This window comes from Mus musculus, chromosome 6 (genome assembly GCF_000001635.26).
Source record: "Mus musculus strain C57BL/6J chromosome 6, GRCm38.p6 C57BL/6J".
In the NCBI taxonomy this organism is placed as follows: Eukaryota; Metazoa; Chordata; class Mammalia; order Rodentia; family Muridae; genus Mus; species Mus musculus.
The window spans coordinates 121,122,268-121,136,353 of NC_000072.6; the positions used below are offsets into that span (position 1 = coordinate 121,122,268).

The 14,086-nt window shown below is 45.4% G+C and overlaps 1 protein-coding gene across 5 annotated transcripts in view; it reads right to left on the bottom strand.

Annotated features, from left to right (window-relative positions):
* Mical3 (microtubule associated monooxygenase, calponin and LIM domain containing 3) overlaps window positions 1-14,086 on the bottom strand; it is a 242,212-nt gene that overhangs the window by 190,722 nt on the left and 37,404 nt on the right. For 3 of the 5 annotated variants that reach the window (XM_030255261.1, XM_030255258.1, XM_006505800.2), the window contains exon 2: window positions 8,503-8,854. The gene's annotated coding sequence lies outside the window, so the exon portion shown is untranslated. Of the gene's footprint in view, window positions 1-8,502; window positions 9,118-14,086 lie in introns of those variants that run through there. The other 2 variants (NM_001270475.1, XM_030255267.1) reach the window with 2 other exon arrangements.

A 14,086-nucleotide genomic window follows, 5' to 3' on the forward strand; every position in this document is an offset into this window, starting at 1 on the left:
CCTGCCTCTGCCTTCCTGGTGCTGGAATTAGGCAGTGCAACACCAACACTTGGCTCTACAATTTAAAAACAATTTAAAACAACAACTCAAAAAAAAAAAAAACCAAAAAACACACAAACAAACAAACAAACAAAAAAACAAAAAAACCACTGTAGGCCAGGCATCTTTAATTCCAGCACTCAAGAGGCAGAGGCAGGTGGATCTCTGTGAGTTCAAGGCCAGCTCTGGCATACAAAGTGAGTTCCAGGACAGCCAGGGCTATACAGAGAAACCCTGTCTCAGAACAAACAAACAAACAAACAAACAAACAAACACAAAGCCAAAATCACAACAACAAAACAATCTGCCCCCCCTCCAACACTTGGGAGAAGAAAAGCAGGATTGAAAAGGGCTGAAGGTTTACTACAGAAGCTCAAGCGTCCACGAGGTTGGTTACCAACGGGTTCCATACAGCATTGCTTCACCCCCCAGGCCTCCTGGGGCAGTAGGGCAAGAGGTGGCCAGAACTTCCCTGCCAGGCTCCTCCTCTTGGATCACCCTGCCAGTTCACCCAGAATGCTGTGCAAACATCATCGTCCATGTGTGCTGACACATGACACATGGACCTAGGATTTCACAAGGCCATGCACCCGGGGCTCCTGGGCCGGGACACTTGCTGGCATTGGCTGGCTTCCTGCTGGACGTCTGTGGCTTTTGCCCACCCAGCATCCCCACACATGGGAATGGGATATGAAGGCTGCAAGGTGAGCATTTCACCCAAGGTCCTGTCATCCCATCTACCAGCTGGTGGCAGGGAGCCCGGCTCCACCCAGGAGCTCTGACCTTTCTTCCTGGAATTTGAGTGGGAAGCACAAAGCCACAGAAAGATGAGCAAGAGTTTTTCCAGCCAAGAACACCCTGCAGGGACAAGCTAGTTACCTTTCTGTTTAGATCCCCTTGGCTGGCTGCCTGGTTCCAGTCCTTCCTGACACCTGGGAACTACCTTTTCATGAAGCTAATTCATAGCCTCTCTCTCTCTCTCTCTCTCTCTCTCTCTCTCACTTTCCTTCCCCTTCCAAAAGTTAGCCCAAGAGCCTATTTCTGTTGTTTGCAATGCACCCCCAACAACTGCCACCCTCCTGCCTCTCCTTCACCTCACCCATGTCATTGCCACCTATTTGTCTACAAAGTACTAAAAATCATTGAGCCGTGGAACTCTGTAGAGACACTAGGGTATTTTCCCAAGGTCACACAACTAAGGAGATCATGGCCAGAATTTGAACTCACATTTTGGTATAAAGGCATGAGGGGAGTGATATGACGCACAGCCAAGATGAGTTCAAATGCTTGCCTTCCTGTAGGCTGCCACATGAAAATCCAAGTCATGTCACTGTCAGAACTGCATTGACTCTAAGTGAGAGAAACAGCTACAGCAATGCCACCTTTCTGTGTTCTCTAGGGCTGCCGGAAATGCTGCATATATAAGTGTCCGGCCTGGGGTATGCACTGGTTAGATTGGCTGCCCTAAAAGTGCAAATTACAGCCACCTAGTGAGTAAACACAGTAACTGAGGCCGGGTCTAGTCCAAAGATCTATGTAGATCTACTGCCTCTAAGTAGATCCAGATAGAATCTCAAAAATCTCTCTCTCTCTCTCTTTCTGCCCATCTCTATCACAACACACACAATATACACACATACATATACACACACATAGATACATACATACACTCACACATACATATACACATGCATACACACATATACACACAAACACAATACATACATACACACACATAAACACATATATACACATACACATATTCACACAAACACACATGCAAAAATACACATACATAGACACACATAGACACATATATACACACATACATATGTACACACACATATATATATATACATACACATAGACACATACACACATACATACACATATACACACACATACATACACATATACACACAAATACACACATATACAATACATACATACACACACATAGACACATACACACATACATACACATACACACACAAACATACACATACACAATACATACCTACACACATACATATACATATATACACAAACACACATGCAAAAATGCACACACATACATAGACACATATATGCACACATACATATGTACACACATCACACATGTATACGCACACACACACACTCTCATGCATATGAAGGTTAAAGGACAACTTCTAGGAGTTGGTTCTCCCCTTTCACCGTGTAGGTCCCAGGAATCAAACTCAGGCTGTCAGGCTTAGCAGTGGGCGCCTTTACCCAACAAGTCGTTTCAATGGTCCCCACACTAGATTTTAAAACCTGGACATCTCTCAGTGTCTAGTCTATGGAATGCCTACTAGGAAGTCCAGATGCCCCTGGAGATGGGGAGAGCATGGAGCATATGTAAATATGCACTCACTTTAACTCTCCTCTGCTGCCTTCGGAGAAGGAACAGAGCCCGGATGTCCACCCTCTTTGGGATGGGAAAGAGAACTGGATAGGGGAAGAAGGGTCAACCAAAACTAAGTATGTCTGAAAATGGCAAAAGGAAATTTGCTACTTTGCATGTTAAAATAAAAAAAAAAAAAATAGGGCCCAGAGGCACTCTATCTGAGGCTCGGCTGAGGTTGTGTTGCAGGTCATAGGTTAAGCAGAGTCTGGGAGGCATTGGTGGGAGACTTTAGAAGCCAGGAAAAGAGAACAGGTTTCCAGGCAGCCTTTATTCTCATTCCACCAACTTCTTCCTCCTCTGGCTTTCCCACTTGATTACACCACTATCCATGTTAGAATTACAAGATAGGCTCTCCCAGAGCTCATTGCCTTAACTTAAAATATCACACACACACACACACACACACACACACACACACACACACACACACACACACACAGAGAGAGAGAGAGAGAGAGAGAGAGAGAGAGGGAGAGAGAGAGAGAGAGAGAGAGGCACACATTTCCCATGAAATACAGGTCACTGGGGCTTTATAGTCAAGTGTTCTAACCACTTACCTCCACTCTCAGCCTAGTTATCCCCCTTTCTTCCTCTTGTTATTTTTTTGTCTTTTTCTCTTTCCTTCCTTCTTTCCTTCCTTCCTTCCTTCCTTCCTTCTTCCTCTTCCTCCTCCTCCTTCTCTCTCTCTGTCTCTCTTTCTTTCTTTCTTTCTTTCTTTCTTTCTTTCTTTCTTTCTTTCTTTCTTTCTTTCTTCCTTTCTTTCTTTCTTTCTTAGACTAGGTCTTACTCTGTAGCCTAGGCTAGCCTTGAATTCACTATGTATCTCACACTGTCTGAATTCAGAGCAATTTTCCTATTTCAGCCCCCCAAGGACTGGAGTTATACAACTGAGCCAACAACCACCCAGCTTTGGCATCATGCTTGTTTTTTGAAATATTGTCTCTGGATGTAGCCCAGGCTATCCCCATATGTTATCATATTGCATCATCTTCAAACTATGCCAGTGAAGAAAGCAACCCAGAATAGATGAGATAGTTTTACTCTCAAATACCATGTTAAGGTTTTTGTTGTTTTGATATTATTTTTTTGTTTTTGAGACAGGCTTTCAGTCTGTAGCCTAGGCTGGTCTCAAACTTGTGGCAATACTCCTATTTCAACCTCCTGTTAATGTTTTTTGTTTGTTTGTTAAATCTTAATCACTAAAAAAAGAATCTTAATCAGCCAGGTATGGTGGCACACATGTTTAGTCCCAGCACTCATGAGGCAGAGGCAGAAGGATCTCTGTGAGTTTAAGGCTAGCCTGGTGTACACAGAAAATTCCAGGACAGCCAAAGCTACACAGAGAAACCTTGCCTAAAGAACAATCAAGAGAAGTTCTAATGTCTTACAAAGTCTCCATATGCCTCCTTACTATTAAATTCTCTAGAGCTTCAACCCCAGGCAATTATTAATGTTTTCTTCCATCAAAATTTAGTCATTTGCAGAATGTCATATAAGTAGAATACACAGTGAGAATATTCGCATAGAATTGTAATTTAAGAGTATATTGAGAGCTGGAGAGATGGCTCAGCAGGTAAGAGCACTGACTGCTCTTCTGAAGGTCTTGAGTTCAATTCCCTGCAACCACATGGTGGCTCACAACCACCCAAAATAAGATCTGATGCCCTCTTCTGGTACATCTGAAGACAGCTATAGTGAACTTATCTATAACAATAAATAAATCTTTGAGATGGTGTGAGCAGGAATGGAGCGAGCTGGGCCGACCAGAGCGCCGACCAGAGTGAGTGAGGTTGACAGAAGTGAGCAGAAGTCCTAAATTCAATTTCCAACAACTACATGAAGGCTCACAACCATTTAAACAGCTACAAGTGTAGTCATATACACAAAATAAATAAATAAATCTTTTTTTTTTTTTTAAAAAGGGTATACTGAAATGGGTCCACAAGATGGCTAAGTGAGTAAAGGTGGTTGCTGCCAAGCTAGACAACCTATGTTCAATCTCAAGCCCCGCCCACATGTGGTAGGAGAGAGAACGGACTCCTAAAGGCTGTCCGCTGAGCTCTGGACAAGCTCTGCGGAAGACGTGCGTTCCTCCCTACTAAAGGATGGAAATGTAAAAATACAGTGAAATGCTTGGTTTTCTTTGCTGCACTCTTCAACATGCCATATCATATTCCGGCCTAGGAGTCGACACGTGTACAGCCCACACTTAGCAATTCAAGACCCTGGTTCAAGTCTCAGCTGTTCCACACAAAACTAAGCAAGTAAAACAAATGGGTTGGTTCAATATCAAAAGAGTAGTGCCCAGACGGGCCATGGTACTTGCAGCTCACACCCCTCGTGTCAGCATGCTCAGGACAAAGGCCTCTCAGAACTGAACTTTCTAAAGTCCCAAGTCAGACATACTCAGAGGGAAACGCTCTGCGTGCGCACGGCCCTGGGTCCAGTTCCTAGCCCTAAAACAATACAAAAATAGATTCTATTCTTTGTCAGCTCTTTTGGAATTTGACTCCTTACTATTTTATCATGATTCCGTTCTAGCTTCCCTCAGAGTTCACTGCAGGGGAATGATTGTAATGATTGTCTGATTGTGACCTGTGTAAAGAATTGAATCTTGATGCCTGGGGTGTGTAGTTAGCATGGGCAGGTGTCTGGACTTGGTCCCTAACTCCACAAAATAAATGAAACAGATGCTTCACAGCTCAGTGCACAGCAAACACACACACATATACATATATACACACAAAACCAAGGCCAGACTTCAGGTAATAACACCCTCACACCTCAGGATATATGGCACACTTGGATTTTTTTTTTCTTTTAAAAATGCTGGTTATAAGCCGCCAAGTTGATTTCCTGGCCCACTGAGGGGTCACAATCTACTCTGCCAAAATGTTAGCTTCTGCTTTAGTAAAGTGCTCCAGTCTCCTGGGGCCTCCCCTCTGAGTCTGGTCAGCCCTTTCTGAGGGTGTGTTGGGGTGTGCATGGAGCCAGGCTCCTGGACACTTCCTCCTGGGCTGTGGAGTTAAGTTGTCATTTCAGGGAATAGCCCTTGTGGTCGTGGTGGTTAGGGGTGATGAGAGATGAGACCCAGATACACCGTCCTTGGCTTAGCTGGCTAGTGGATAGGCAGCCTTTGTAGTGTTGGCATCCTGCCCTGTGAGTTGGGTCCACTCTGTGGTGACCAGTCAAAAAAGGGGCATGGGGACTGGATAGCAGAAGCTACCCTGAGCCTCCTGCCTGGCAGAGCTTGTCAGAGAGCTCAAGGTCACTGAGGAAGACAAAAGATGTCCACGGCCCCTGTGCTGGTTGAGTGCTGGAGAAACCCTGTAGGAGCCCCAGGGTAAGTGGAGGCATTGTCTCCAGAGAGCAGGGCAATTCAACCAGGAGACAATATAATTGTGCGCTCGTGTGTGTGTGTGTGTGTGTGTGTGTGTGTGTGTGTGTGTGTGTGTCCGCACTCGCGCGTGCATATGACATGCCTTAACAAGACTAGAAGAACAGTAAGTAACAGAATGATGGAGGTGGTTTTAAGTCTGGGGTTGCTTGGTAAGCAAGCACAAGGAGAAGTTTGTCCAAGTCACTCACTGGGAATGTGGAGACAGAGTAATATGGTACAGTACGTGGGAGAGCTGTGGCCATTCTGTGTGAGTATCCTCCTGCCCCACCCCCCTTAGCCTGGCATAGGAGGCCTTGTGATCCCAGCCGGGTGGGTGGGTGCTCTTTATGTGGTCACTTAATTCTCTTTCCAATTTATGAAGTGAATGACGGGAGCCAGGCTTTCGGAATAGGCAGCACTGTCTGTCATTTTCCGCCCCTACCCCCAAGACTTTAACCCTTTCTCAATCTAATCAAAATTAATGAGAATGCCCTAGAAAGCTGTGATGGGGGAAAAAAGTCCTAGCACCAGCTCACACGTCATAGTTTTAGTTTTTAGTTTATGAGAATCTTATGTAGCCTAGGCTGGCCCAGAACCCAACATAGAGTGGAGAATGGCTCCAGATCTTCCCGCCACTACCCCTCAAGTGCTGGGCTTATGGGCATGCCCCACCCGCTGCCCTGACCTTGTAGGCTGGCTCTGACTTCTCAGGCCTGGAGTGTGAGGCCTTACCTAATTTCTGTGAGCACAGCAGCCTTTGGGGAACTTGCTGCGCAGTTTCTGCCTCCCACCTGCTTCCCAGCATTTATGACTTATGAATATTTATGAGATAGCTTTAGAATGCAAAGTTTAGAAGCCCTTTGCTTCCTGGTCTATGAGTGTATTTGTGAAGAGAATGCTACCCTAGTTATCCAGTTCTCGGAAAATGGAAATTTTTACTATTTCCCTTTCGGTGTAGGAGGGCTTTAAAGCCATAATGAATTCAGTCTTGAAAAGGATTAAGACTATAATTTCTAGGTCAAATTGTTTGCTTTTTTTCCTTTGTTCTAATGCCTACCATATTCTTGCCTTCTCTTTCTTTCACTCTCTTCTTTCCTCAAGATCTAATATAGACCAGGCTAGCCTCAAACTTGCTCTATAGCTGTGTGGCCTTCAACCTGTGATCCTTTGTGACCACCTCCCAAATGCTGGGGTTCCAGGCGTGAATCACCGTGTTCCATCCACCTCTTTCCAGCAGCCATGCTTCTTGCGGCTGAAGAGTGGGACAGTTATGTGTGACTCTGCTAAGCACACAGACACGGACCCCATTTCTACAGGAACCCGCAGTTTTCCCTCTGCAGTCCCGCAGAGGCTCACATTTCCTTTTCTCCTTGGTCTGGAATATAGGTCAGAACATTTCTTCAGAGAAGGAGCCCATTCTGAGAGAGGCGCGCCCTCTCTGCTTCGAAACATCCCTCTCGCCCTCAGCTGCTTCAGGTAGTCAGAGGTCCTGCCTGCCGAGGTCCAGCCTCGGCTCCTGCATGCTTTCTTCCACACAGCGGCTAGTCGCGCATCACAAAAACAATATACCCCGCCCTCCAGCAGCAGCGTACGGAGTTCACCTGTATACGTCATCCTGATTAGAATGGTGGCGGGCAACCTCGGTGCTTTAGAATCACTTGGGAAGACCCCAGTAGCTAGGGCGGACTACTGCAGGGGCCAGCAGTGCAGCCGTCCCTTTATCGCTCATTCCATCTAGGTCTCTCCCCCTTTTCTCCTGTCTTTCCAACGCGATACATTCTAAACACTTCGTCCTAGTGCCATGGCTAGGCAAGAATAGATTGGGGGTGGGAGGTGGGAGAGGAGGGGTTGACGGGGGTGGGGGTGGGGGGGGGAGAGGACCTGACGAATATACAGAAAGTACTTTGCCCTGGAAACATGCTCCCTCGGTTCTGAAACAAACGCAGTGCTCCGAAAGTCTCTTTTCGCCCTTCCATTGACTTCCAGAGGGGAACCAACATAACCATCCCTTTGTTAACGCTCGACAGAGGCTGACTTGCGCCGAGTCCTCCGCAGCCAGGGGCACGTGCATGCCTGTGCTTGTGGGGATGGCATCTCTGGCCTGTTTACCCGGTTGTGGAGGCGAGCGCCGGCGCCCTCTACTGGACCGAAATGAATGTCCCTCCGAGTGTAACAATTGTCGCCTGTGGATGAGCTAATGGATTCACATTGAGCTTGCAGGAAGGACACGGTGTCGTGAGGATCCCCGGGCAGTCCTCCGACTGGCATACCACTGGCTTGCCTAGGGATGTTATTTCTTTGGTGGGGGTTGTGGGGGGGTGTTAAAGAATAAAGAAAATTGGACGGTATTGGCTAAGAAACTGAGCGCTGTGTTTCTCAGTCTTTGGGGCGTGTGCTTATGGTGCACGGTATCCGCTGATGGGGCGTTGTGCGGTAAAGGAGACAAGGATACCCGGGTGTAGCTCCCACTGCTTAAGAGAGCCATGCGTTTAAAGGCAGACAGAATTGTTCCAAGAATCCCACATATGTCAGAAAGGCAAAGCAAGGCATAAACAATTGAAAGATGTGATAAATATTTTTAAAGGCGTCAATCAAGACACAGAACCTTTTTCTTTAAGGGGTTTGCTCACCCAAGGGGAGATTTGGTGGTACTTACGGACTTGGGGCTTCACACCCGCATCTTCCTCGCCGGTGAGAGCTTGCCTCCCCAGATTGGCTGGTCCTCAGGACACAGGTGCTGCTGTTGTGGCTGCATGCATCCTGAGTGTGGTGACTCCACCTTCCAGCTAGAATCCCATCAAAGGTTCTCACTCAGAAGCCCCGAGGCACACTTCTTTCATCGGAGCAGCGAAGAAGGAACGAAGAACCCGGGGTCTGCCTCTGTCTGTCCTCCCTCACCGCTGCATCTCAGCTAGGGCTGCAGAAAGTGCCGTAGCAGAGCTGTCTAGGGCTCCTCGCGGTTGCCACGGTAACCAGGAGCAGGCGCCTACCCTGGTGGCTGGGGAAGGCTGTGGAGGAAAGGTAACGGATAAGCGATGATGCGTTGGCCTCTCTCCTGGGCATCGGTTGAGCCTCAAGTGACCCAAATGAAATGAAGTTCCAGCACAGATAAATCGTTCTTTCGACTCAAACCTAAATCCAAACCCGAACTACCCCTGCTATCCTTTTTCTCCTCTTTTCCCTCCCCAGTCAACACACACAGGAACATCATAAGGATTAGAAATTCCAGCACTATCCCAGGCGCCCTGCCCCAGAGGATCCCGCTGCACACAGAACAGAATGTTTGCTAGGCTTGCTCTTGAAAACAGAACTCCCAGCGGGTGCCAGCCGCGGGCGAGCTCCGGGGAGCTAGAGAAGGGACCAAGCAAAGGATGCTAATGGGAGGGTCATTTAACCTCTTTGAGCCCTAGGATCAAAGATACAAAGTTGTCTTAGAAAATGCTTATCAAATTAAGTTGTTCTTGTTACAATGTTAATTTTGATCGTGAACGCAGGCTTTGATCCCCAAAGACTCAATCCAAAGGCCATAATCCTAAGTGATAAAATATCTCTAAATTCTAAACCCTGAAAGATTAACACCTTAACAATATAATTATTCTGGAAAACAATTTTATTTCTTTTTATTCTTTCCTTTTTAAAAGGCAAGAGTCTCATTAAATATGGAAGGCTGGCTTTGAACTGTATATTAATAGTTAAGGGTGACTTTGAACTCCTGACCCTCAAACAAACAAAAACAACACTAAAATACTAGAGAGAAAAATTTTTTCAGTGAAGAACTGGGGAAGCAACTCAGGACATGGGGTTCTTATTCACTATGTAAGAGTTCTGTATCCAACAATGAGGGAAACAGAAAAGCAAAAACAAAAAGTTAAAAAGAAATTGGACAAAAAAAAAAGTGTACTTCAAGAACAGATTAAGCCAGATGTAATGGTGCACACCTTTAATCCCAGCACTTGGGAGACAGAAGCAGGTGTATCTCTGTGAGTTTGAGGCCAGCCTGGTCTACAGAGTGAGTTCTATGACAGTTGGAGCTTAATAGTGAGACACTGTCTCCAAACGAAACAAAATAAAAGGAAACAGAAGGTTAAAGGACTGAAGCAAAGGCTCAGTGGTTAAGAGCATTGACTGCTCTTCCAAAAATCTAGGCTTGATCCCTAGCACCTACACGGTAGTTAACCACCATCTGTAACGCCAGCTCCAGGGGTTCCAATACCCTCTTCTAGACGTCATGGACAATGGCATGTACCTAGTGCACAGATATGCATGCAGGAGAAACACTCATATATACATACACACATGAGAGAGAGAGAGAGAGAGAGAGAGAGAGAGAGAGAGATTCAAGGGGGCAATGAGGACTCAGCAAAGAAAGGTACTTACTGCTCAGACTGACAACCTGATTTTGGTTTCTAGAACCCACATGGTAGGAGAGAATGGAACCCCAAGTTCCATTAGGAGGTCAGAGTACTCCTAATACTCCCCCACAAAATAAATAAAATTAATGAATTAAACATAGATCAAAAGCGGTAGTCCACAAAAGCTGGCTAACTTCCATGATCATTAACTATAAGATCCTGCATCGTGGTGATGCTTAGAGATCTCCTGGGATAACCCAGCCCCATCCATTTTCCATCCAGCATGGCTCTTTTGAAAATTCCTCTATGATTTTATACACACCGACAAGAGCATTCCCTATTAAATGCTCCCATCTCCCAGGCCTGCTTCTGGGCTGTTTTGGGCATATGGCACCTGTTCCACACGTTCTCATATACAGACCACAGGCTGGCAGAAACAAACCTGGTGAGTGAGCGGTAATAGTATTGCCTACGTGGCTTCCTGCCTTACTGTGCCTGTAATTATTTTCCAACCAGTTAGAAGCTTGGCTGGCTTCTTCAGGCTAATGCAGCTTTTAATTCATTAAAAGCTCCTGGAATTCCATCAGCTGGATGGAATGCCAATGTAGATAAATGATCTTTATTTTGTTCTGGGAGTCTCTCCACACAGCCCTGGCTGTCCTGGAACTCACTCTGTAGACCAGGCTGGCCTCAAATTCGCAGATATCTCCTGCCTCTGCCTCCCGAGTGCTGGGATTAAAGGCATGTACCACCACCTTCTGGCTTTTTCCTTCTTTTAAAGTCAGAGTCTGGGTAGCCCAGGCTGGTCTCAAACTTAAGTTTTCTTGCCTCTGTCACAAGAGTGCTGAGCAAAATGAAGCCTGTTTACATGACGTTTTCATCTCTCTTCCCTCAGTCATCTGACCTCTCCACCAAACACAATTATTGGACTGGATGGGACAAAAATAAACTTTATTGGTAATTTCTTGAACTTCATTTACCAAATGCTTGCTCATTCCTGATTCCAAATCTATCATGGTTTCGAGATACATATGGAATGTTCCCTCCTTTTTCTTTTTTTTTTTCTACAAAATTAAGCAAACACACACACGTATTAAATGATTTGCTATATAGTCATTAATGCGTGATTAGGGAAATAAGTTTCAGAATTTTCAGATCTGTGGGACATGAATTGTTTATATCTGATTAAAAAAAAAAAAACAGTGGGGACACATGTTGGCCAAGTGTGAAGCAGGGGCTAGTTCTTCTATGCAAATTTGTTAAGAAATGTAAGAGGGCTCTCTGCTTTGACAGTCAAATCCCTGACTGAGACTAGTTTACCCTTTACCTTGCTTCACAGGGAGGGAGGGAGCCCTGTGTCAGCTGGAATCTTTGCTTCAGAATGCCAATGGGCTTGCTGAGTTCTTTTTATTCACTTATAAGGTGTGAAAAGACCTTTTCTTTTTCTTGAGGCGGGGCTCTTGAGGCTGACCCCCAAACCCATCCTCCTGCCTCTGTCTCCTGAATGCAGAGATTGTGTATCGCTATAACCAGCTAAGGGGCAATCTTTTGAAGGCAGCATGGTGTTGTGTGAAAGAGTAGAGAGTAGTAAGAAAATAATTCGACAATTGTTTTGTGTACATCCAAGAATGCAGTGATTTGGTCTCAGAATCTAGCTTTCTACACTCCTAGATACATCTATTACATCAGGTACAGTTTTGACTTTCAGGATTTCTAATCTTCCTTCCTTCCTTCTTTCTCCTTTTTTTTTTTTAATTTTATTTTTTTATTTTTTTTATTTTTCCAGACTGTGTAGCCCTGGCTGTCCTGGCACTCACTTTGTAGACCAGGCTGGCCTCAAACTCAGAAATCCACCAGCCTCTGCCTCCTGAGTGCTGGGATTAAAGGCATGCACCACCACGCCTTGCCCTTCTTTTTCTTTTGTGTCCTTTGACTTTCGTTTTTGTTTTGAGACAAAGTCTCACTGTGTAGCCCTGACTGGCCTGGAACTGCCATGCAAACCAGGCTGGCCTCAAACTCAGAGTTCTGTCTGCCTTTGCCTCTTGTGCTGGGGTTAGAAGTGTGCATTACCACGAGCTGGTTTTGAGATAGAGACTCCTGTAGTCAGACTGGCTTTGAACTGCTGATCTTCCTGCCCCTGCTTCCCAGGTCCTCCAGTTACACATTCCTTGGATTGTAATTTTAGAAATTTTGACTTTTGAGGATTTCAACTTTCAGAATTTGGGCATTTAGAATCCATCTCCTTTTGGGACTTTGATGAGCACTGGATGAGGTGGCAGGGACCATGGAGATTGACACCTGGCTCCCTACCTAGGGTTAAAATTGAAGAGCCCCTTCTAGGGTTCAATTTCTATGCCTCTCCAGTTCTGGGAGCACACCTTGATGCTGGACCCTGAGTGGTGTCTGTCAAGTTTCCAAACAGCTCCCTGCATCGTTGTGGCTCATGGAACTTGGGGGAAAAAAAAAATCTACCAATAACACTGTAGCAAGTTGGATGGAAGACAGGATGATTAAACACATTCCTGTGAGCATGCACACAATACAGATGTGGCATTGTAGTCAAGAGAGGAGGGGAGCCCCATGGGATTTTGTTTTTGAGGTCACTGACCTCAGCCTGGTTTTCATAGCAAGTTCCAGGCTGGCTGAGGCTCAGTTGGAGAAAGCAGAAGGTTCATCGAGAGCTCTCAGAAGAGGACTGACCCTTGACTCATGATTCAGTGAGAAAGAGGATCTTGCTTGTTCTCGCTGGGGATTCTTTGGTTTTTATCATCGCAGAGAGGTTTCTGCATTTCCATAGGTGTCAGTGCGAGGTTTGGAGTTGACAATCTGGGGGCTGTGGCTCAGGGGATCCCCGCTCTGTCTCTTCTCATGGGAGTGAGCAGGTGCTTCGCTCCCGGTCTAGAAAAAGGGAAGGGAACCCGTTTTTACTACCTTCTGACAAAGCATCCCTGGCCTTCCTTGGTTCTACCATGTAATCCTCTTGTCAGCCTATAAACATTTACATTTACTAATTACAGATAAAAGGCCTATGAGCACAAACGATAAGTGACTTGCATGTGACTGAGTGACTTTTACAGAGCAGGGTAAGTGCTAAACCTAGAATTCCTACCTAGAGTATCATGAGTCTGATCATCTCTCCGCCTTTCCTTATGTTTTTTATCTATACCTTTTTTTTTTTTTTTAATTAAATTTGAACCAAGATTGGTGTCACATGCTTTTAATCCCAGCACTTGGGATACAGAGGCAAACAGCTCTCTATGAGTCCAGGGTCAGTCTAGTCTATATAGCAAGTTCCAGGCCAGGCAGGGATACATAGCGAGACTCCACCCATCCCCAAATGAAATGGTTATCTTAGAAAACTTGGGAAATATAGGAAAAAAACAAAACAAAACCAGGGGACATGACAGTGTACCTGTAATCCCAGTACTTAGGAGGTGCCGGTAAGAGAATCAGAAGTCAAAGTTATCCTCAGCTATAATATACCCAGTGAGTTTAAGGCTACCAAAGCTTCATAAAGCCTGTTGTTGCTGTTTTTAAAAAGTGTTTTGGGGTGCAGCTGGGAGGTGGACATCAGAGAACTAGCACCCAGGAGACAGCAGGAGCATCACTGCGAATCCAAGGAACGCCTGGTTCTCGTAGGAGTTCCAGGGTAGCCAGGACTACACAGTGAGGAGAGAGAGAGAGAGAGAGAGAGAGAGAGAGAGAGAGAGAGAGAGAGAGAGAACATCATTCATAAACCTTCTACGCAAAGAAAGCCAAAATTAGCATTAACATTTGCTTCTAGTTATTTCTCTAGCTTTCTATATTTGAATTAATTGCAATAAGACTGTACATTTGAATATATGTGACTGTATACACATACACTAGCACAAGTATTCAAATGTTAGA